This window comes from Labeo rohita, chromosome 21, assembly GCF_022985175.1.
Source record: "Labeo rohita strain BAU-BD-2019 chromosome 21, IGBB_LRoh.1.0, whole genome shotgun sequence".
In the NCBI taxonomy this organism is placed as follows: domain Eukaryota; kingdom Metazoa; phylum Chordata; class Actinopteri; order Cypriniformes; family Cyprinidae; genus Labeo; species Labeo rohita.
This window is the reverse complement of record NC_066889.1, coordinates 14916531-14943033: the sequence shown is the minus strand read 5'-3', so window position 1 is coordinate 14943033 and position 26503 is coordinate 14916531.

The window sequence follows — 26503 nt, the reverse complement described above, 5'->3', positions numbered from 1 at the left end:
CACAGAGTTCACACAGAGCTAGACAAGACGTGCATTTGAGGTTAAAAGGTATATAAATTATCTTTTTTTTGCTTTTTTTAGATAAGACCCTTATTCCTCAGCTGGGATTGTTTAGAGCTCTTTGAAGCTGCATTTAAACTGCATTTTGGAAGTTCGAACTCACAGGCATCATAGAAGTCCACTATATGGAGAAAAATCCTAAAATGTTTCTCCTCAAAAAACAATTTCTTCCCGACTGAAAAAGAAAGACATGAACATCTCGGACGACAAGGAAACATTATCTGTAAACTTTTGTTCTGGAAGTGAACTTCTCCTTTAAAGTTCTTTTTCCTTTATAAACTTGTCGATTACACAACCAAGAGGTTTATCCTAAATACAGACATATTTCCCTTATGTCAAATGCAGCTGATTTTATAAATAATTTAATAAAAAGACAGATCTAATGGGGTTTGCTGGTAATACAAGCTGATAGTCAATGATATTGGATTGCTTTCCTTCTCTGTGATTTGAGTCGCTCAGGGGACTGTTTTTCTGTGAAGCATTTAAGACTGCTGACAGTGTCCTGTTTATAACACTAATCACATTCCCTCAAAACAACTTCATTGTCAACAAAGACCAAAACAACCCACACAACCACTCACAGAAGTTAGATGCCAGTACTAAAAGTACCTCTAATACTAAATGTATACCAAGTTACTTGTGCATACTTATACTCCTGATAGTGGTATTCTGAAATAAGTCCTAAAATTTTTCTTTTTTCTTTTTTTTTTTTTTAAATGTAATGTAAATTTATGTCCCAGTCACATTAAAGAGCTCCTATTACGAATTATGAAAGGTTTATGTTTTGGTTCTGGGAGTCCCCAGCAACAGGTTAACATGCATGCAAGGTCAAAAAACACCTTTATTGTCTTATAATACGCACTTATTTTTATGCTTTTCGCTTAACGACTCCCAAACGATTCGCTCAATGAACCATTTGTCCAAACCCCTCCTTAGCCTGACGCTAATCTGTTGCGATTGTTCCAATGACCCAGTCTGTTGTCAATGGTCCACTGAGTGGACGCATATATATGCATTAGCCCAACGCAGAAACATATTGATGAAGCACAGCAGTTTGTACTCCAACATATCGCTCTATTCTTCATCATAACTCCAAGTAATAACAACAACAAACATTCACTATTCATCTACACATTTCTAGAGAACTCCAAGCGAACAGATAGCCTTGATAGCCGGTTAGCCCGAGACATACAAACTGCGTGGAGCGAACAACACACATAACTAAATAAAATAAAAAGAATAAAAATTTCCTGATAATTTACTCACCCCCATGTCATCCAAGATGCAAATGACTCTCTTTCTTCAGTCGCAAGAAATTTAAGGTTTTTAATAAAAACACTTTAGGATTTTCCCCATATAGTGGACTTCAGTGGTGCTCAACAGATTGAAGGTTAAAAATACAGTTTTAATACAGCTTCTAAATGATCCCAGCTGAGGGATGAGGGTCATATCTAGCTAAACAACCGGTCATTTTCTTAAAAAAAAATATTTATACCACAAATGCACGTCTTGTCTAGCTCTGTGATGCGTATGCATTTTCCCCTCTAACTTCAAAAAACGCCCTACATCGCTGTTTTTTTTTTTTTTTTGTAAAGGTGTTTGACCCTCCTTGCAAGTTGGGTCGGTACACTGGGTCAGTACTTCTGCAGCGATGTAGGATAATTTTGAAGTTGGAGGAGAAAATGAGAGTTTTTTTTACCCTAATGGATTTACCCTCACAGTGGAGAGAACAGCGTCTGCTCCATTTTGTCCGAACCACTAGTAAAATATGTTATTTTGTTTAGTTTTCTAATCTTCTTTTCTCCAGAATCGTGAGAGAATTATGGTCTCTAATTTATTAAAAACAACTGGGATTCTTAATTTATCCAGAATCGTTAAGTTTTTATTTAAACGTTGTTTATTACTGCATGTAATTCATTAAAATGGAAGTTTAATTTCATAAAGTTCAAAATGCACCTACATTTTTTTGCATTTTGTCTTTTTCAGTTGAATAAAAGACTATCCCTTTCCCTATATACATTTCATCATTGAGGATTTCTTATTAAAAAAGCTTAAAAATCTTGTCTTGTGAACCCAGTTTCGTGTCTCATCTCATCTCGTGGAATAAGTGTCTCGTCACACCCCTAATAGTTAACTTTGAACTATTTGTAATTTTTCGGATCTTCAGTCATCGAAGTTCGGTGCATACTGGTCACAGAGATTTACTTTAAATTTCACCAAGCTTACTCACTAAAAACTCCCCTGGTTTTCAGGCCATTTTATTTTAACATGGTTATATTTAAGTCAATGAGTTGTTTACTCTTTTTTTTTTTTTTTTTTTAATTAGTCTTCCCACTAATGCTTTTATATTTTTTATTCAGACTGATTAACACTGGATCGCATGAACCAATCACAGCTGATCATAGCCAGTCAAGTCAAATCATATCGCGATGGAGGCATTGCCTTCTCTCACGTGACTTTCCCCCATTCATTCTCAATTACCCCCCACCAAACCCACCGCACACTTTAGGTGGTCTATTAAAACTCAATGGGCTCAAAGGAAGCGAGACTTTACCTGCTGGTGTCGCTGTTGGACAATGTTTCTTTAGAAAGCCAAGTGATTTATACACTTCTCAATGTTATATTTTGTAATACTGGCATCGTTTTATTTTTATACTACGCATTTTTTTCCTCATCCAAAATTAAGGAAGCACTGCATCCCTTGCCTCCTCTGAGGAAATGCCCCTGACTCTTCCAAAACATCATTTAGGACTCCACAACTGTGGTATCGTTATATGCTAATATAGATGGTGTATACAACAGTTCCAGTCTTTGAATAGGATTGCTGTTCCAAGTGTGCTTAACACAATTTAATTCTCAGAGACGCCTGCTAGTTGATTCTGCTTTGTTTCTCCAAATCTGTTTGGTTTACGAAACAAATTAATCCACATCTTGTATGGCCTGAGGGTGAGTACATTTTTTAGCAAATTTTCCTTTTTGGGTGAACTATATCTGCTTCTTGTATTAAAGCACAACAACACATTTGCTTGTGTGGTACTGCTTAAATATGACGTAAAATCCTTTTAATTTAGTACATTTTCGAGCTATTCACATATTCCTCAACCTTGAAGATATTTTAAGAATTCAGTCTCCATCCAGGTCCACTTAGGTTATCATTTCAGAGCACTTCACTGACAGCACTCAGGTATATAACCGCTGACACCCTGGTCAGTTTAGATAAACCAAAATGAAGTCCATTGAGGAATATTATCAAATTTCAGCAGCTGCACTCTCCAAAGGAGATACCCACACATATCACTCCATTTAATTGCCGGTGTAAGAGAGACTGTTTCCATGCCACCCTCCGTAATTTCCAATGTTGCAGTGCCAGTGTAATCTGATGACCCCCAAAGCAGATATTGCGTAATGTATAGTAATCTGTAGAGTGGGCAGGATGTGATTCTTGAGGTGTGTGATTGACAGCTCTTGAGCTCCGGCATTCATTCAGAGCTGCTCCGACTGCCTCCACTGGTGAAGGTGCTCAGTGCAACTCTGTGACTGCTAATGATTTACAGAGGACAGCATGTATTCATCCTCCATGAAAAAGGCATCAGCATATATGACATGACAGAGACTTGAGGATTCTCACTTAATGAACACACTCCTTCTTCTTTTTCGGCACGGTTTATCTTTTCATGAATAGTTCCATGTGAAGTCATAAAAATAATAACAGGGTATATATTTCCCCCCCATTGCGTCATCCCAAAATATCTGGGAAAATTTCCATTTGAAAGATATTTTTCTCAGGGATTGGTGCCACTGAGTGTTTTTAAGTGACAAATAGATGAGACATAGATAAAACATGAAGACTAGTTCATCCCATCATACATCTCTGTCAGGGCTGAGAGAGGAAAATTACAGTATGAAGAAAACCAGACTTAAACTACTATAAAGTCAAGCTGTGCCATGACGACAAAAATAATTGTCAGTTATTTCCCTTGATGCTATAATCTGGATAGTTCATTTCAATTAAAAACATGTCCATAATATTAATATACACAGCTGTTTGGGGTTTTTTTGTGCAAAAACTGCATTCTTTTTACAGGCCACATATCCAAAGCTGTTACCGAATGAATTTATTTCTGTTTTATACATCAAAAAACATCACTTTGGTCCTCTGAGCATCATTAAAAACAAAACTGTTTAGCGTTGAGTGCTGTTTCTTTAACACTCATTTTTATGTGCGACTGCAAACAAAAGTGAAACATAAAACACAAATCTGTGGTTTTGATTGAACTCATTTCATCATATGTAGTTACAAATAGGCCTGATGAATAATTTAAATATGATGCTCTCATACAGTCAGTGTTGGGGAGTAACTAGTTACATGTAATTATGTTATGTAAACGAAATTGCAAAAATAAAATGTAACTAATCTATTACAGCTACTGAGAGAAAAAAAAAAAAAATTAACAATTGAAAATGTAGAAAAGTAACCAAAAAGTAATCAGTAAATGTAATCAGTTACTTAAAGAAAGTAATTAAGAGAGTTACATGACTTTAAATAGGGTAACTTGTAATCTGTAACCTACAGCCGGAAAAACAAAGTGTAAATGTAAAGCTGTAATCAACTATATTTATGATTAATTGTGTATCTCTATACCATAGAGGTTATGTTTTTGTCATGCTTCGATTTAAAGACGTAAATGACTTTCACAGCACGATCGCTTCTCGACTGGTCAAGTCTGGCACTTCATTTTTATTTCATCTTCCATCTGAAGACATTTGAGAGCCACTCCAGACCTCACTCGTTTCCTTTTAAGATGAAATATCACTCCCACATAGAGCCACCCTGGCATGCTCAACCTTTTTTAAAAAGTTTCTGAGAACTAGAGAATATTTTGTTGAATTGTTGGAGGCTGGGAACCAAAAAAAAAAAAAAAAAAAAAAAAAAAAAAATGCAGCCATGCACTCTGAAATTACGTCTTTCTGAAATTATCAGGGGTGCTGAAGACTTCTGCTCTTTGCTGTGTTCTTCCTCCTTTTTATATCGTTAAACACAAGTCTTGTTGTGGGAAGTGTTTAGCGCTGGCACAGAATTCAAGGCAACTGGATGTCCTGGAGCAAGACTTGCATCCACAGAGAAGCTGAATCATTTTCCATACAGAGCATGTGAGCTTTCAGATGTGCAGGATCTAATTAGAATCACCTCCTCTGCCTTGTCAAGATTGGTTTGTGTTGGGGTGTTCAAAAGAGGTCTTTTCACAGTTTGCCAGGTCTGAGAAGCCAGCAGTTCAGGAGCCAGTGGACTATACATATGCATATTCAAAGATATTCTCTCTACTGCAGCCAAGGAGGTCTATAATACCTGGAGACAGCTATCCGATCATCTCAAAAAGGCACTTGTTCAGCTGGCGCAAGTCTTCCGGAAGTATGTCGTTTGAAATCTCCCATCTTTGCTCACAGGTGCTAGGCCCTGCAGTCAGGTTGTTTTAAGCCAATCAGCTGAGCTGCGACTAATGACCCTTGAGTCACAGGAAATTACATCATGACAACAGCTGGGTTATTATAGTCAGTTTCCGTTTAGAGTTCGAGTTACATTTTAAGTTTAGTTTTAGTCATTTATGATTGGCCCCATGGCGGAAAACGCGGATGGAAACATGGAATTTACTATATAACATGGAATGTCATGGACTTTGCCAAATTTTGGATGAGTAAATCAATAGTACATTTATATCAGAACGTTTTCCTCAAAAACCATAATTTCTTTACGACTGAAGACAAAGACATGAACATCTTGGATGACAAGGGGGTGAGTAAATTATTTGTAAATTGCTGTTCTGGAAGTGGAGTTCTCTTTTAATGTAATGTCAGTACTACTGCTACTAATAAAATTCTTACATTTTTTAAAAGTAATATTAACCAGAAAAATTATTTACAATTTTAAATACACAATACAGTATTTCTGATAAATAAAATAAAATAAAAGAAAAGAAAAGAAAAGAAAGAAAAAAAAAAATAAATAAATGAATAAATAATATATTATTATATGTAAACTGCTTTTGGTTAATCAAATTTAATGAAACCATTAAAATGGAATTCAGAAAATTACTGGAACACACATAATTTGGTAAAAAATAAAAACGAATTTTTAAAACAAACAAACAGTGTTTTATATGGATTTACACATGTAATTTTTGTTTCTTTTAATAAACTGCTGTTAAATTCTATACGTTTTATAATTTCAATTACTTGCTTTTTTATTTTTATTTTTATTTTTTTTTATTTAACTATTAAAACAGAGTCCAGAAAAAAATAATAATAATAACGAAAAGAAAAAAAAAAAAACAATCCAGTAAAATTAAAACAGAAACAGCGGAATTAAGGAAAAAAATAAAATAAAATAAAATAAATTAAAATGGAATTTGGGAAAAAATAAATAAAAATAAATTTCACAGGGCCCTATTTATAGTATACAAGTTTGGGGTCAGTATTTTTTTAAAGAAATAAACACTAAAGATTTTTATTTCAAACTAATTATCTTTTTTTGAACATTCTAATAATCAAAAGGATTTTGGTTTCCACAAAAAAAATAAGCAGCACAACTGTTTACAACACTGATAATGATAACAAAATTATTGAGCAGCCAATCAGCATATTAGAATGATTTCTGAAGGATCATGTGACAAAGAAGACAGGAGTAATAATGCTGAGAATTCAGCTTTGCCATGATAGGAATAATTTAATTTTAAAATATATTAAAATTGAAAACAGTTATTTAAAATTGTAATAATATTTCACAATATTAGCAGAGTTTTTACTTCATTAATTTATTTACTTTATTTTGATCAAATACATACAGTCTTAATAAGCATAACAGCCTTTTTTAAATATATTAAAAAAAATTAAAGCTAGTGTACCACGTATCAGAAACTAAAACTTAAATCTATTAGGTTTTGGAGTTATGAGTGATCAGTTATGCAAGTTTTTATTTTATTATTGATGTATACTACATTAAAAGGTAACAGGCTTTTAAGAGCCCTCTAAAACAAATCAGGTACAATTTCTATACTATAATATAATTAAATCTTTTTTATGTTAAAAAATGCATGCTTGCATACCTTTCAGTAGTTGGCGGAGATGAAATATGCTTAATCACAGCCGAATGTTTTAGTTACTGTGTCTACCGATGATGCCAAACCTTGACCTCTTGACTGCTGCTCACAATGCAAGTAACATCTCATGGATCTGCAGCAAAGCACCTACGAAAATAAAAGAATTATACATTTGCTTATTCATGGATTTACTTCTACGAGCAAACGTATGAGCTATGTATCAGCGGAGATTAGATTGCAAGACATGTTCGTCTCTTTCTCATTCCTTGAACGGGCACTCAAGGCCCCCTGATTATTGCATGTCCTTTATTCAGCCTTGAGCTCGCAGTCATGGTAGGACTTGTACATCACTCTTTTCTGATTTTGTAATAGAGGCACCGAAACACTAAAGAATCCGTTTGATACACCATGGACAGGGCACATATGAGTAGCAAAAGCGAAGAGAGACAGGGTGCATTTTAATGAGAACTGAGCAGTGTCTCAGCTAGAAATTCAGAGAGAGACAGGGCCTGTTTGGCTCACTCTCCTCAGCAGTGCATTGCTCTGACAAGCTCCCAGTTTTACTGAAGTGTGCACTTGTAATAACAAAGCCCCATTTCTATCCAGTCACTTGGTGGCATGAGATCTGCCAGACTTGATGTCTCGCTGCCTTCACCTTTTTTCCTTTCTTTTTCCTTGTAGCTCTGTGCGTGATATCACGTCTGCCGGCATCTCTGGCTATGCTTCGTGTTTCTCCTATGTCTGTGCTGTCAAGTCGACGCTGACAAACAGGATTTGACAAACAAGCCATACGTGAATACTAAAATCTGTGAAAACTACTTCATGTGCCAATGAGCAGCACTTCAACTCAAAGCGGTGGAGGAAAAAAAAAAGATGTCATTTGCTGCACGAGGTGATTAGAAACCCATATAAAGTAACAAAAAGGACAGCAATCGAGTGACAGATTGAATACCGTAAGTCATTATTTCGCAGAACATTACAGCACAGAGAGATGCGAAAATGTCTGTAATTTCTGATATTTATTCATTGGCGGGAGATGACTTCCTAAAGAGACCAGGAAATTGGAATTCTTCATGTCCTCACTTACATTAAATATGGATTGAGGAAGCGTATGATAGGGCCGCTATTTAAGTGGCTGGGGTTAAAGTAGGCAGTGATTGACCACCTCCTGTTCCCGCCTGACAAAACTCCATTTACATGCCACATCTAAAGACACACTGATGACTCGACGGAGACGCTAATTCTCCACTTTAGCGCCGGCAAATGAGAGTAACATAAACTAGGAGATAAATGGAGTGAGCATCTCAAGGTATTTTGTGCACATGGATTAAGTCGTTCAGACTCTCTCGACCGTTTGTTAGACCGTGGCTTGTTAACACTCATGGGCAAAACTAAATATTGGAGATTGAACTAAGATGGAATTGTGTACTAACAGCAGGGAGTAAAAGCAACGGAACGGATGGCGGAGGAAGGCAGACAGCGAGAGATCAAATGAGACATCAGAAGATCCAAGGCCAACAATCTCTGATTTCTACCCCCCCGAGCGACTGATGATTTGCCAAGTCAAAGCAAACCTTCTCATCTGTGAGCTTAGTTAGCTTCCAAACCAAACCCTCATTTGGGCATCCTCAAGCCTCCTAAAAAGCCTACAGCATGTAGGCTGCCATTTACAGGAAAACAAAAAACAAAAAAACAACAGAGATGGTGGAAGGATGCTGGTTGATACATGGTCTGAGAACTTTTATCCTCCAGCTTTTGGCCAAGTCAAAGAGACAAAAATGAGAAAAATCCAAAAGCATTTTTTTAGAAGATTTTGTTGGTATGAATGAGGAAACAAAGTGCATTCACGTTCTTATAGAACTCGAAATTAAAATCTTGTAAACTTGTAAAGAGCTCAGTAAAATGTAAAGGGCTATTTCACTTCAAGCATAAAAATTAACTGATAATTTACTCACCCCATGTCATCCAAGATGTTCATGTTTTTCTCTTTTCAGTCGAAAAGAAATTAAGGTTTTTAAGGAAAACGTTCAAGGATTTTTCTCCATATAACAGACTTCAATAGGACCCAACAGATTGAAGGTCCAAATTGCAGTTTCAATGCAGCTTCAAAGATCTCAACACAATCCCAGCCAAGGAATAAGGATCTTATTTAGTGAAACATTTGGTTATTTTCTTAAAAAAAAAAAAAAAAAAAATTATATATATAAAAATATACACACACACACACACACTTTTTAACCACAAATAGTTGTCTTGCACTAACTCGACCATACTGATTACATAATGTAGCACGTCTGTGTTTTTCACCCTACCCTGCCAAAACATGAAGAAATGAAGCATGCGTGACTTTTCCAACTTGATTATGCAATGCGGGAAGACTTGCATGCGCAATGCAGAACTATTGCAAGATGAGCATTTTGTTGTTATATATATACAAATTTTTATTTTTTTTTTTTTTTAATGACTGAGCGTTTTGCTAGATAAGGTCTTTATTCATTCGCTGGGATTGTGTACAGCTAGGCTGTTTTCTTTTTTCACATTTTATTGATTCATTTGAATTTAATGTTTTTAGAATTCGAGGAATCACAATTTTGAGAATTAGACACTCTGGCAATATGCCAATGGAATACGAAAAACATGCAAAAAGTTTGGAGTGATTTTTTTAAGTGCCACATTTTTAGAATGCCATTTTGTGCATGAGACGTGGGTGCAACAGTCAAATACGTCCATATTTATACAGAAAAAACAATGACAAAGCAGTGAAACTGAATAAAAAAAACTTGTAAAGAACTACTACTGTATGTCTGATATTTCATGTTTACATCATGGTGACACAATATTTATAGCTAATAATAGTGTACTGGTGTTAAACCTTCAGTTATTTTGAATTTAAAACAAGATTTTAAGGCATTTTCCTCTTACTATTTCTTAACATATGTATAAGATAAGTTTGTGCACGATATTTAACAAGCGATTTGTTTAACATTTACATCATGTTGACAACTTCATGTGTGGTGCACTTGGCACAGAGTTTTATTTAATAAAGATAAAGTTACTTGAATCATGTTGTAGTTATATTTTCAAGTTGACTAGTTAAAAATCTTAAAATAATAATAATAATAATAATAATAATAATAATAATAGGGAAACGGTCAAACATTCTGAAAAAAAATGAGTTTTTAATTCTTTTGCCATATCACCCAGCCCTACGTAGAACCATCTGAAGCTGCACTGAAACTGCAATTTGGACCTTCAACCTTTTGATGTCCACTATATGGAGAAAAATCCTGGAATGTTTTCCTCAAAAACCTTAATTTCTTTTTGACTGAAGAAAAAAAGACATGAACATCTTGGATGACATGCAGCTGAGTAAAGTATCAGGAAATTTTTATTCTGGAAGGGAACTAATCCTTTAAGTAATTGTCCCAGTTTAATAATTCCTATAATTGCCTATTGTCAATGCCTTAATACTGCAAAAATAATTTTAAAAAGCATAATAAAGGCACATAATAAAAAGTGTAATGTAACTAGCACAGTTGAATAACTTAATGTCACGCTAAACAAACTATATCCAATTTGCATAAAGACTACGACCTGTTGTATTGTGGTTCTGTCTACTGATTACTGAAATGACACAATCATTTAGTCTTTCCGAGTCTGACAACAAGAACAGGCTGTCGAAACTACAGTAATTATGACATTGCATGAATGCAGCATTTTCTGTAAAGAGGACATTAGATGTCCATTTCCCACAAGTTGGTATGATTCTTCAGTCACTGTGAAATTTCTGTAACACACTTTGGTTAAAATTCCCCAGCTGTCGTGTAAACCAACACGCTTTCACCCTCAAAAACTGCCCTGTTCACAGCGACCCATATCGGTGGATGTCTCTTTAAACGCTAACGAGCTCTGCTCACCCCGCCTCTCTCTTCCGTGAAAGAGGAAAGGCAATTTGCAAATAAACATAATAAATATAAAGTGTTAGACTTACTTCTTCTGGAGGCGCAGCTAGATAACGAACAGTGGGTACTGGTCCATCCTTGAGTTTTGCCTTGAATTGTCCCCTCGTTCAGAAAGAAGTCTGAAGTAAAATGATTTACGATGACATAAACTAATTTACGTGTATTCAGTGTCGCATTACCATTAAACAACCAAACTAATCCACTGCATCCTGGCGGCTCTGAAGTCTGGAGAAAATAAAGACTCTTATGTTCACGTTTACAACCGCCTGCATTGTTTACGAGAAATTGTTGCCGCTAAAGTTGCTCCAACGCAGGGAAAATGGCGGACAGCATGTAACTGATTGTTGAGGGCTGAAATATGCTAATACAGGATACTCCGTCAGCGGTTGTGGGCGGGGCCTGAGCAGTATGACATTATTATAGATCAGTTTGGAGTAGTATTGTATCTATTAAACAATAGGTCTACATAATATTCACACATGGAGTTCATAGGGAACATTGTATTAGCCCTACAGGTACAGCACAAAATACAATTTAAACTTGCAACATGTTACATAACATTTACCTATTTTATACATAGACTGTAAAAAACATGGACGTAGTGTCCGTGACGTTACCCGTAGATTTCTGAAGAGCATTTTTGAAGCTCTTAGTGGGCGGGAGTCGCCATCTTGGAATCGCGTCATTGCACGTCACTCCCGGATAATCGAAAATGGGCGAATAGGCGGGACGTGGGTGGAGCTGGTTGCTGAAACCACGCCCGACTAGCGCGATGGTGGTGACAGCAGCGGCAATCCACCTGTCACTCAAGTGGCCACGCCCTAAATTATTCAGAACTTTAAGGCTTAATATAAATTAAACGGATGAGTTATAAAAAAATTCACCCCCCTCACAGTTAACATGAAGGGCAAAATTAGCTATATAGACCAAAATCACTTTTTGTACCAGGGTGTAAACATATTTTTTTCTGCTGTGAAGTTGGGCATTTTAACCAAGTGGCAACCTCCCGATCTCCCTCTTGAAGCCAACACGGAAGTGACTAAAACTGCAATTCATCGACTGGCCGCTAGAGACTGGCTGCAAAAGGGAGTCAATCCCATAGACTCCCCATGTTAAAATGCCCAACTTCACAGCAGAAAAAAATATGTTTACAGCCTGGTTCAAAAAGTGATTTTGGTCTATATAGCTAATTTTGCCCTTCATGTCAACTGTGAGGGGGGTGAATTTTTTTATAACTCATCCGTTTAATTTATATTAAGCCTTAAAGTTATGCATAATTTAGGGCGTGGCCACTTAAGTGACAGGTGGATTGCCGCTGCTGTCACCACCGTCGCGCTAAGTGGGCGTGGTTTCAGCATCAGCTCAACCCACGTCCCGCCTATTTGCCCATTTTCGATTATCCGGGAGTGACATGCAATGACGCGATTCCAAGATGGCGACGGCTGACTCCCGCCCACTAAGAGCTTCAAAAATGATCTTCAGAAACATACGGGTGACGTCACGGACACTACGTCGATTTTTTTACAGTCTATGATTTTAACATGGGGAGTCTGTGGGATTGACTCCCTTTTGCAGCCAGTCTCTAGAGGCCATTCGATGAATTGCAGTTTTAGTCACTTCCGTGTTGGCTTCAAGAGGGAGACCGGGAGGTTGCTGCTTGATTTTATATCACAATTCCGACTTCCGCTTGAAACACCACACGCTACTGATGCCTGCTGGTCAAACGTGTGTAAATGCAACAAAAACTCAGGCTAAACATGTATAAAACAGCTTTTAAAAACTCACTGCAAATGTTTTATTGAAAGTATAATACAATAAATGAAATAAAAATAATAAAATACCATTAAATATGCAGTGTCTGAATAATATATGTTTTTAAAATATGTTATATTAATTTGCAGGCCTTGTTTTGTTTTATGAAGAGCTTGTATTTAGAGGTCAGTAAGGGACTGTCTGAAAATGTCTACAAATTGATTAAACTGATCCGAGATCGGGTAAAAACCATTGACGATGGTTCAACGGTTCGCCCCTGGGTTGCGATCTCAATGAACTCGCAAGATTCACAAGTTTACAGAGATTGCCCCCAAAAGCAAACCATTCCCTGCATCCCAATGTGCATACTATCCACCCTGTCTGCCCTAAATAATATTGAAAATAACTACTATCACATAGAATTTAGGATGGATAGTATGCACATTGGGACGCAGGCACTGACATTTTGAAACATTTTAAAACAGTTGTGAAGTAATGAAGCCTCGTTTGACTGAAATCATGTGACTTTGTCAGTTTGATACACGATCCGAACCACTGTTTCGAAACAATTGATTCACAAAAGTTTTGAAGCTTCACGAAAAGAATGACGAATTGATTTTTCTTATCAGAATTGTGAGATATAATCTCGGAATTGCAAGAATATAGCCAGAAGTTTAAAATATAAACCCTTTTTTATTCTTTTATTCCATGGCTTCCATTGACTGCTGCTTGAAAACTGTAATTTTCTGCCATTTCTGCCAATATAATTCATTATTTACTGACCCATCATCAAGTTCTTTCTGAATTTCTTTCTGCTGAACACAAAATAAGATATTTTGAAGAATGTGTAACTAGACAGTTATACATTAGTGATCAAGTGATCTTCAACAGACATCTTGCAGAGGTACGTGTGCTATCTGGCAAATCTGTATAAGTTTCTTACCACCCGTGATAGCACACGTACATCATGGAGACATCTATTTGACATCTGCAAGATGTTTTTTTTTTTTTTTGAGTATTTGCTCATCTGCAATACGTCCTATCAGATGTCAAATAGACGTATATAAGATGTCTTTAAGATGTTTATGATTTAGAATGTATGTACAACTGGCATCTGAAAGACGTCTATTGGGCGTTTCTACCATGGGTGTCGCTTGGTCATTTTTAGGGGGCGTGATCGCCTCAATCCCCTTTAAATTTCATATGAAAATTGCTGCAGACTTCAATCGGCACCTCCCCGTCTTTCTTTCAGCGCATTCTTCAATTCGCAGACTTCCAAAGTATTTTTTTTCCTATAGAATGGGAGCCAATGGAAACCAGCAACTGTTTGCTGTTTGGTTACCAAGATTTTTCAAAATATCTTCTTTTATGTTAAACAGAAGTCCCAGATAGCACACGTACGTCTGCAAGATGTCTGTTAAAGATCTCTTGATCTGGAAAGCATCTGCTGTGTACAAACCAGGGGCGATTCTAGGATTTTCATTTTAGGGGGCTCAGCTCCCAATGAGGGTATAATAACAACAACAACAAAAACAATATATATATATATACATATATATACAGTGGGTACAGAAAGTATTCAGACCCCCTTAAATTTTTCACTCTTTGTTATATTGCAGCCATTTGCTAAAATCATTTAAGTTCATTTTTTTTCCTCATTAATGTACACACAGCACCCCATATTGACAGAAAAACACAGAATTGTTGACATTTTTGCAGATTTATAAAAAAAGAAAAACTGAAATATCACATGGTCCTAAGTATTCAGACCCTTTGCTGTGACACTCATATATTTAACTCAGGTGCTGTCCATTTCTTCTGATCATCCTTGAGATGGTTCTGCACCTTCATTTGAGTCCAGCTGTGTTTGATTATACTGATTGGACTTGATTAGGAAAGCCACACACCTGTCTATATAAGACCTTACAGCTCACAGTGCATGTCAGAGCAAATGAGAATCATGAGGTCAAAAGAACTGCCTGAAGAGCTCAGAGACAGAATTGTGGCAAGGCCCAGATCTGGCCAAGGTTACAAAACAATTTCTGCTGCACTTAAGGTTCCTAAGAGCACAGTGGCCTCCATAATCCTTAAATGGAAGACGTTTGGGACAACCAGAACCCTTCCTAGAGCTGGCCGTCCGGCCAAACTGAGCTATCGGGGGAGAAGAGCCTTGGTGAGAGAGGTAAAGAAGAACCCAAAGATCACTGTGGCTGAGCTCCAGAGATGCAGTTGGGAGATGGGAGAAAGTTGTAGAAAGTCAACCATCACTGCAGCCCTCCACCAGTCAGGGCTTTATGGCAGAGTGGCCCGACGGAAGCCTCTCCTCAGTGCAAGACACATGAAAGCCCGCATGGAGTTTGCTAAAAAACACCTGAAGGACTCCAAGATGGTGAGAAATAAGATTCTCTGGTCTGATGAGACCAAGATAGAACTTTGTGGCCTTAATTCTAAGCGGTATATGTGGAGAAAACCAGGCACTGCTCATCACCTGTCCAATACAGTCCCAAAAGTGAAGCATGGTGGTGGCAGCATCATGCTGTGGGGGTTTTTCAGCTGCAGGGACAGGACGACTGGTTGCAATCGAGGGTAAGATGAATGCGGCCAAGTACAGGGATATCCTGGACGAAAACCTTCTCCAGAGTGCTCAGGACCTCAGACTGGGCCGAAGGTTTACCTTCCAACAAGACAATGACCCTAAGCACACAGCTAAAATAATGAAGGAGTGGCTTCACAACAACTCCGTGACTGTTCTTGAATGGCCCAGCCAGAGCCCTGACTTAAACCCAATTGAGCATCTCTGGAGAGACCTAAAAATGGCTGTCCACCAATGTTTACCATCCAACCTGACAGAACTGGAGAGGATCTGCAAGGAGGAATGGCAGAGGATCCCCAAATCCAGGTGTGAAAAACTTGTTGCATCTTTCCCAAAAAGACTCATGGCTGTATTAGATCAAAAGGGTCCTTCTACTAAATACTGAGCAAAGGGTCTGAATACTTAGGACCATGTGATATTTCAGTTTTTCTTTTTTAATAAATCTGCAAAAATGTCAACAATTCTGTGTTTTTCTGTCAGTATGGGGTGCTGTGTGTACATTTATGAGGAAAAAAAATAAACTTAAATGATTTTACCAAATGGCTGCAATATAACAAAGAGTGAAAAATTTAAGGGGGTCTGAATACTTTCCGTAGCCACTGTATATATATATAATATAAAATGTTTGACTAATGGGGTGGTACACTATACTAATTGCAATATTCCACTGTATTGTATAGATAGGTATAACATTTGATTACTGAATAAGCCAAATACAAATCTTTCTAATCTCGCACACACACACCTGTTTACTGTACAAATACAAAATTTTACTGTTTGCATTTCTAGTACAAGCCTCTTTCCTTAGTTGAAGTATGCAAACCTCTTTGCCACATGCACTAGGAACTACTGAAAGTTAAATTTTCAAATGAAAATGGCAACATGATCATTTTATAAAGTATGCTTCATTTTTGCTGGAGGAAACAGCTGTGGTGTTATGAGGGGTGAACACAGCGAAAACGTAGGCTACAGTAGATGGGAAACCGATTGCTCCCCCATGGTATTTTATATACTGTATTTAAACTGCACAGATGCAGATATTATAACAATCTATTGATAAACACAGACCTTGTCCTTTGTTTTTCGCTCTGCGCCACCGCAGCACCTCAGTCTGCGAATTGAAGAACGCACAGAAAGAAAGATGGGGAGGTACCAATCGAAGTCTGTGAAGTCTGTAATTTTCATATGAAATTTAAAGGGGACTGAGGCGATGCCCATGGTACAAACGTCTGACAGACGTCTTTTAGACGCCAGTTTTACATACATTCTAAATCATAAACATCTTAAAGACATCTAATTTACGTCTATTTGACATCTGATAGGAAACATCCAATAGACGTATTGCAGAGGAGCAAATACTCAAAAAAAATACATCTTGCAGATGTCAAATAGACGTCTCTGTGATGTGTGCTATCATGGGTAGTAAGAAACTTATACAGGTTTCCCAAATAGCACACATACGTCTGCAAGATCTCTGTTAAAGATCACTTGATCTGGAAAGCATCTGCTGTGTACAAACATCTGACAGACGTCTGTAAGATGTCATTTTTACATATATTCTAAATCCTAAACATCTTAGACATCTAATAGATGTCTATTTGACATCTGACAGGAAACGTCCTATAGATGTATTGCAGATGAGCAAACAATCTAAAAAATACGTCTTGCAGAGGTAAATGCAGATGTCATATAGATGTCTCCAAGATGTACGTGTGCTATCAGGGTTAGGACAACTTGATGGTGAGTAAATGATTACGTAATTTTGATTTTTGGATGAACTATCCATAAGGTGTGGCAAGTTTTACAATGTAACCTTTATCAAATATGTTTAAAATAATGTATACTCACATAGAAATGGAATAGAAAAGGCTATTTTATTGTGCATAAGGCAAGTTGTTTCCTTACGTTAGTGTCAGTTTAAGGAATGCAAACTTCTGACAAGTATACATAAAACTGACAACTTGCCAACTTGTTAAAGAGTGCACCGGTTGAACTGACAGGTTAACATCATGCTATGGGTGCTCCAGAGCTTCTGGGGGCAGCAGAGAGGGTAATACTGTTGTATTTTTTGTTTAGAAGATGAATCAGTGAGTCATAAACATAACAATTCATAAACATAAAATCTCCAAATATGCATATCTAAATATTATGAAAATTACGTACTGAACATGAACACATTTCTAAGCCAACCATAAAAAAAGTACCACAGATAACATAGTTGCACTTCAGCAGTCATTGTTTATCGATATAGTGAGGCAGATCACTGAAGCCGTTGCATTCCTTGCACTGCTCTTTCGCATTTTGCATCATACAGAGCAATCCCGGCCGAGCTTTCGGTCAGTCTGACAGTAATTTCCACAGTGAATGTGTATGATTGCACAATTGAGCACTATGGTGTCATTCTCTGATATGGTGTCATTCCTATTGTATGTCATAAACTCCAGGCTGCTCTAAAAGATACAAAACAAATTCTTCATATTTTAAAACAGACTCCGTCTAGCGCCGGAGCGAGAGAAGGAGGTTTTCATTTTCAAACAGACGCGATCATTATCCTCATCACCACATTTCATTGTGTCAATCACAGTAAATGCGAACTCTCAGACAAAGCTAGAGAATATTTTAGTAATGGTGCAATGCTGGGAAACCATTTTAAAGAAAGGACACCTTTTGTATGTGCTATTAATTCACACACAGCGGGCTTCAGACGTCAGTGTACATTGGAAATGTGTGACTCCAAATCTAATTTCAAACTGAAAAGAGCTTTTAGGATTTTTTTGTTTTAAAAACAAAAAAAAATATTACAGTATAAAATAGATCGGAAATATTTAAGATCAAAAATGAGTTATTTTCACAAGAATTCACCCCTTGTATGTTACATACCTGGTTATGCGATTGAGAAAACACGCAATGTGACATTTCTATCACAAGCAAACATTGTCTACTTAGTGTCGGATCCATAAGGGCTGTCCTTCACCACTATAAAAACAAATATTATCTGAAAATCTCAGGCATGCATAGGTCAGAGAGTCAGTCAAAGAAGCTCTAGCTGACATTTAGTTGCACTGATAAATACCATGACATTTTACAAGATGGCCTTGCCTTAAAAGAGGACCTCCAATAAGGGAGTGTATCAGTCAATCCATCACACTATGCTCAGCATGTAACTGATTTAAGTGTGTTTACACTGTATCCTGTTATTTACAAGCTCAGCAGAGTGTTCTCTCCAATTACGGACAAATCAGCCAACATGCGTCGCCTTAAAAGTGACGTTTTACCCCTAACTCGCTTCCCTTGATCAGAGAACAGCCCAGCTTTTATCCATTTTGGATTCACAAACAATATGCAAACCGCATTCGCACATAAAAGCAGCGCGGCATCTTTGTTCTGTCACTTCTTAATGTCTTCCATAAAGGCTTCGCTTATTCATTAAGAAGGTTATCTCGCCCGCAGCTGAATTCCCTCAGATTGAGACTGCCACCCCTGCTGCGAGGAAGCGTGCAACTGACGGTCTGGATAGATCATTTTAGAGTGGATATTAGAGAATGATGTGTGCCTCACAGGTTTCAGTGTTGACTGCAGGAAATACCCAGATTTCCCAGGCTGATCATGTGCACCTCTAAGCTAATTTACTTCAGTTTTATCCCAACTCAGAAAGCTGTCAGATTTCAACGCTGGATATGAAAGCAGGTACTGATTATTATTGGTTCACCCATTTGAATAGGTAAATTGGCACAGATCAGTCATTTTTTGGTCACTCTGTTTGTTTTAAGAGACATTTGCCTTAAAAAAAAGACTGTGCTTCAAAAATATTCAGGCCTAACTTTAAGATTTTAGTATGTAAATTGCATATACCATTTCTGTCCATTTGGATTACAGTTTTAACATAAACCAATACATTTTTGACAATCATGACAGTTTATTTTATAATTATTTGCAATTATTTGATTTTATTTAAATAATCATTTTCAAAATGCATTTATTCAAACTGCTTAGAATCAACATAAATCTGTTAATTGTAAAAAAAAAAAAAAAAAAAAAAAAAAAAAAAAATTATTCAAGCAATATTTAGGAGGTATGTGTATGTGATAAGTTTTTGTCTTTTCTGTTCACCAAGCTTGCATTTATTTGATCCAAAGTACAGCAAAAACTGTACAATTTTTAAATGTTTTTACTATTTAAAATAACTGTTTTCTATTTAAATATATTTTAAAATGTAATTTATTCCTGTGATTTCAAAGCTGAATTTTTAGCATCATTACTCCAGTCACATGATGCTTCAGAAATTATTCTAATATTCTGATTTGCTGCTCTAAAAACAATTATTATTATTATTATTATTATTATTATTATGTTGAAAACAGGTTTTTTTGAGGAATAGAAAGTTCAGAAGAACAGCATTTATCTGAAATAGAAATCTTTTGTAACATTATAAATGTCTTTATCATCGCTTTTTGATGATTTAAAGCATCCTTGCTAAATATTAATTTCTATCATTTCCCTAGACTAGTAATAATGCTGAAAATTTAGCTTTGATCACAGGAATAAATTACATTTAAAAATATATTCAAATAGAAAGTTATTTTAATTGGTAAAAATATTTACTAATATTACTGCTTTTGCTATATTTTGTATCAAACAAATGCAGGCTTGGTGAGAAGAAGGGTCATAATAAACTTGGTTTGTGTATATTTTAAACACATTCAGTTTATTAGTACTATTACAGAAATGTTACCTTTTTCTTTTATGTCTGACTCTGACTGATAAATATTGTAGTATACAGCACATTCCAGGGCCAGTTTTATAACAGGTCAAACCTCTTTCTAGAGACCTTGGCATTGTTATGTATTATCTGTATGCAATTTTCTTATTTGTATTTGCTATTATGATTAGATATTATTAGCTGATGTCAGTTAATAACAAATAATTACCCTTTATTAGTTTCTGAGAAGCAACAGTTTATCTTTTCATAAGATAACTTAACTCTGCCATGGGAACACCCGACTTAATCACTTGCACTGATTTAAACATTTTATGCATCTTATGCACTTTTTTACCACTTAATTATTCACGGAATTCATTTACCTGTTGTTGATTACTCTTGTTTATCTTTTGTTAATAAATCTTATTTTATTACACTTGTGTCTTCTTTGTGTTCTGCAAGTTAACACGTTTTTTAGAAATCATGCTTACATTAATTTAAATTCTATTCTATTTCTACATTCACTCTAAATGATCAAACAGCCCATGCTGGCAGTATTCACACACGTCATTGACTGGTGCCCCGAACTAAGAAAGGGTGGAAATGATAATCTGATACGCTCATAACCGCACCTTAAGTGATGTGTGACCCAAAAATCACATTGCCAACAGTGAGGTGAGTACCAATCCCTACATAATTGGCATCTCTGGGTGGGTTAACTTGGATTGCGCCTTCTGTTTTATCAACACAAGTCAATACACTGGAGATAACAATAGAGGTAAGTTAAGCATAAAAAAAGAAAGTTCACTGAGTTCACTAAGTTCTTCCACTAAGTCAGAAACCAATTGCTTAGCAAGTGGTTCCCTCAAGCCTGATTGAAACTTTCCCTGCTTGACTGCTTGGTACTATTTATGAATAGGACTGGTTGCAAGTTGTATATAAGTGTGATTTTATTACGATGACAAGTTTTTGTCCAGATTTTTTTTAGCACAAGTTATAATTGCTAGAAATATATTATAGAGTTTTTGCCTTCTTCACTCAACTGGCCTGCTTAACTAAACCAGGTCATAGACAAAATATCCCTTGCTCATGACCAGGACATAAATAGGGATTTAAAGTTTCAGGAGCTTAGAAATGAGCTGGCTGATCTGTGAAGAGACAAATTAAAGTTAAGAGCTAAAATATGTAGATCAGGGGTGCTCAACCCTGTTCCTGGAGATCTACCCTCCTGCAGAGTTCAGCTCCAACCCTGATCAAACAAACCTGAACTAATTAGGATCTGAAGGGGCACTTGATAATTACAGACAGGTGTGCTTGATCAGGGTTGGAACTAAACTCTGCAGGAAGGTAGATCACCAGGAACAGGGTTGGGCACCCCTGATGTAGATTGTCTTCAAAAACTAAAAACGTCCATTCCATCACTGACAGTCAGGAGTTGGAAAAGCTGAAAACTGATGTGGTCCACCCTGCAAACATAGCTGACCATTTCCCATAATGACAAATTGACAAAAAAAAGTCAAATACACCTGGCTTGAGGTGTATTCATTTTTGGTTGAACTATCCCTTTAAGTGCATTAAGTACGAATATGAATAAGACTAAAGCTGAGTTAAGGTCAGCTTTGCTGGAAATTTCTTAGTTGAAAAAGCACTAAGAAACTGAACACAGGACTTGTGAAATGTTCAAATGACAGCTTTCTAACTCAAATGATACCTAAATCCAGTTTAGGGAACAGTTGAGTAGAGTACAAGCTGAGGCGGCAGCTACAACATCAGTGTTGGTAAACAAAGATGGTGTTGCAGAACAGAGACATGAAGGAGTAGGAACAAGAATGAGTGAATTGGAGAAAGGCAGGCACCTTTAAGCTAACTGAACTCACAGGAGCAAAAGAAATATGACCACATTCTGAAATTACAGCGTGTGAGGGAAGAGATATTAGCAGATACCCTACATTCTTACCCTTTGAGTCTTTATCCAGCGAGACAACAACAGAAGCAGCACATTCTGAGTCTACATTCTAGAGAGACAAAAACACATTGACCAAGTCTCTGGTTCAGAATGGAAGACCTTTGAATCAGGATATTTTTGATGAAATCCAAGAGCTTTCTGACCCTGCATAGAAAGCAATGCAACTGACACGTTCAAGCCTTAGAAAGGTAGTAAGGGCATCATTAAAATAGTCCATGTGACATCAGCGGTTCAACCGAAGCTACGAGAAAAACTTTTTTTGCACAAAGAAAACAAAAATAAAGATTTTATTCAATCAATTCTTCTCTTCCGTGTCAGTCTTCGATGCATATTCACAAGAGTACCACAACGGATCTTTCATTTGTTTGTTTGATGCATAATGAGGTTTATCTTTCATGGCAACACCCAACCTAATCACTACCATTTTCTGCAACTTTTGCACTTTATTCCTTTATCATTCATTGCACTCATTTAGTAATTGTTGATAATGTTTGTTTATCTTCAGTAAGAGCCTATGCAAGTCAACAATATTTCACCATCCTTTAGATAAATCAGATGACCAACTCCCTCTAGTTTGCATTCATTCTAAATTATCGAACAGGCCCTGTTGGGAGTTTTCTCATGCCAAGGTAAAAGTCCTTGACTGGTGTCCGAACTAAGAAAGGGGGAGAAGTGATCATCTGATATGTCCATAACCGCACCTCAAGTGACATGATCCAAAAATCACAAAGTCATCAGTGACGTGAGTACCAATCCCTACAGCATGCATCAAATCATGTTTATTAGTTTATGTTAAAGGAGAAGTTCACTTCCAGAATGAAAAATTCCTGATGATCTACTCACCCCCATGTCATCCAAGATGTTTATGTCTTTCTTTCTTCAGTTTTTGAAGAAAACATTTCAGGATTAGCATAATTAGCAAGTTACTAGCATGTTGCTAGTATGATTAGCAAGTAACTAGCATGTCGCCAGCATAATTAGCAAGTTACTAGCATGTTGTTAGCATGTTTTTAACATGGTTAGCAAGTCAGTAGCATGTTACTAACATTATTAGCAGGTTGCTATCAGCTGTCAGCATGATTAACAAGTTGCTAGCATAATTTGCATGTTAGGATTAGCATGTTTGCTAAACATGATTAGCAAGTTACTCGAATGTTGCTAGCATGATTAACATATAACTAGCATGTTGCTATAATGTTTTTAGCATGATTAGCATGTTGCTATGATTAACATTTTACTAGTATGTTGTTAGCATGGATAGCAAGTTATTAGCATGTTGCTAGTATGATTAACAAGTTATTAGCAGTTGTTAACATGATTAGCAAGTTACTACCATGTTGCTAGCGTGTTTCTAGCATAATTAGCATGTTGCTAGCATGATTAGCATGTTAATAGCATGTTGTTAACATGTTGTTATAATGTTTCTAACATGATAAGTGTGTTACTAGCATGTTGTTACCATGATTAGCCAGTTATTAGCATGTTGCTATTATAGTTAGCAAGTTACTAGCATGTTGCTAGCATGATTAACAAGTTATTAGCATGTTGTTAGCATGTTTTTAACATGGTTAGCAAGTTAGTAACATGTTACTAGCATGATTAACAAGTTACTACCAGTTGCATTATTAGCAATTTAATAGCATGTTTGCTAAACATGATTGGCAAGTTACTAGAATGTTGCTAGCATGATTAACAAGATACTAGCATGTTGCTAGCTTGATTAGCATGTTGCTAGCATGTTTCTAGCATGATCAACATTTTACTAGCATGTTGCTATAATATTTGTAGCATGATTAGTATGTTGCTGTCATGTTCTAGCATGATTAACATGTTGTTAACATTATTAGCAAGTTATTAGCATGTTGCTTGTATGATTATCAAATTACTAGCATGTTGCTAGCATGATTAACAAGTTACTGGCATGTTGTTAGTGTGTTTCTAGCATAATAAGCATGTTGCTAGAGTGATTAGCATGTTAATAGCATGTTGCTAAACATGATTAACAAGTTACTAGCATACTGTAAGCATGTTTTTAACATGGTTAGCAAGATAGTAGCATGTTACCATTATTAGCAAGTTACTAACACTTGTTAGCATGATTAGCAAGTTACTAGCATGTTGCTAACATGTTCCTATCAAAATTCACATGTTGCTAGGATTAGCATTTTGGTAAACACGATTAGCAAGTTACTAGAATGTTGCTAGCATGATTATCATGTTTCTAGCATTATTAGCATATATCTAGAATGTTGCTATAATGTTTCTAGCATGATTAGCATGTTGCTATCATGTTCTAGCATGATTAGCATGTTACCAGTATGTTGTTAGCATGATTAGCAAGTTATTAGCAAGTTACTAGCATGTTTCTAGCATGTTGCTACCATGATTAGCATGTTAATAGAATGTTGTTAAACATGATTAGCAAGTAATGTTTCTAGCATGATAAGCGTGTTAGTAGCATTTGGTTACCAAGTTGATTAGCAAGTTACTAGAATGTTGCTAGCATGATTAGCAAGGTGTTAGCATGTTGCTAGCTTGATTATCATGTTTCTAGCATTATTAGCATATAGCTAGAATGTTGCTATCATGTTCTAGCATGATTAGCATGCTACCAGTATGTTGTTAACATGGTTAGCAAGTTATTAGCAAGTTACTAGCATGTTTCTAGCATGTTGCTACCATGATTAGCATGTTAATAGCATGTTGTTAAACATGATTAGCAAGTAATGTTTCTAGCATGATAAGCGTGTTACTAGCATTTGGTTACCAAGTTGATTAGCACGTTACTAGCATGCTGTTAGCATGTTTTTAACATGGTTAACAAGTTAGTAGCATGTTGCTAGTGTGTTAAATGCATCATAGGTCTGTTTGTATAAAAGTTTTTACCCCCTCAATGGAAGTCTATGGGATTTTAGGTGGATTTGATCGTCTGGTTTTCAAAAACTGGATCAATTAGAATCGATATAGCAACTAACTTCAGACCAGTCTGAAGGTCTGACCCAAGTTTGGTGGTTGTAGCTTTAAAGCTGTAGGAGGAGATACTGACCAAATTTTGGCTCAGAAGAAGAAGCTTGTATAGACGATGAGTAAGTTGGCTTTCTCAAGCAAACTTAATTATAATATTTAAATGTTAAATTCTTGGCTAAACATATTTTTGAGTGTTTTATTCAATGAACATGCCTTCATTCGTTTTTTTTTTTTTTTTGCAAAAGTTAATTTATTATCTGCAACAGACAGAATAAAACATCACAACTGCGGTTTAATTAAAGACAGTTTCTTTACTTATTCTTTCATAAAATGTACTGATTTAATACAACACTGCTATTTTGCAAACTCTTTTATGTGAAAACAATCAATTATCAGTCTAGCAGCACGGTTCTGTCCGGGTAGCACAGCACGGGCCACAGAATTGATTTTTATAGGGAGGGCAAGAATTAACTGAACTATTAACTGAATTATGGTTTAAACATTTTAGCAAAATGCAAATCTGCAATTTTAATTATGAATCCACAAGCAACATGCACCCTCAGGGATATCATGATAGCAAATGCTGCCCTCTTTATCAGTAGTTCAGCCCTGTGCTAGCAATAAACAAGCGTGGCAGTTCATTTCTAGTATTATTAGCTGCTCACCGACTGAATCAGGAATAAAAGTATACTACCGCGCACGCAAACAAACAAACAAGGCCCCAAAAGAGGCCATTCCGTTTCAGTTTGATGCTCATAATAAATTCAAAATGACATCTCCAATTTCTCCACATTATAAGAGTGACGCTAAAAAAAGGAAGAGGAATTGTTCTTCATCTAAGTGGAACTGATAGACAACCTCAGGTGTTTGCTTTGGGCCTTTCATTTTTGATGAAGCGGGCAGAGTTAAAAAGGGCTTTTTATACTAGCGAAGGAGGCAGTCTTTTGCATACAGTAATAACACAAACATGATCATAATCCTCAGGGATGAATGCCATCAGCACTTGTCACATTGTGAATACAGTAATCGTTATTTTAAAAGGCACTATTGTCTTTAGATTGCTTTTGATGTGTTAAGTTAATACTAGATTGCTTTTAGCTTAGTATTATAGAAATGTTCACCACAACAAAAATGCTTAGCTTTTTCTTTGATCATTTAAGAAAAGATCTTGTTGACAACGAAAAAAACTGAACAGACACTCTGTGTTCTCTGTGTTCATGGCATTATGGAACCACACAGTGTAACTCAGATTTGTATTATCAACAACAACTTACTATTGACAAACACATGACAAGAAAAAAAATGCATTGCTGTCTAATTTGTGTTTCGAAGATGAACGAAGATCTTACGGGCTTAGAATGACATCAAGGTGAGTAAATAACAGTTTTGGGCATTACTTAAAAAAGTAAT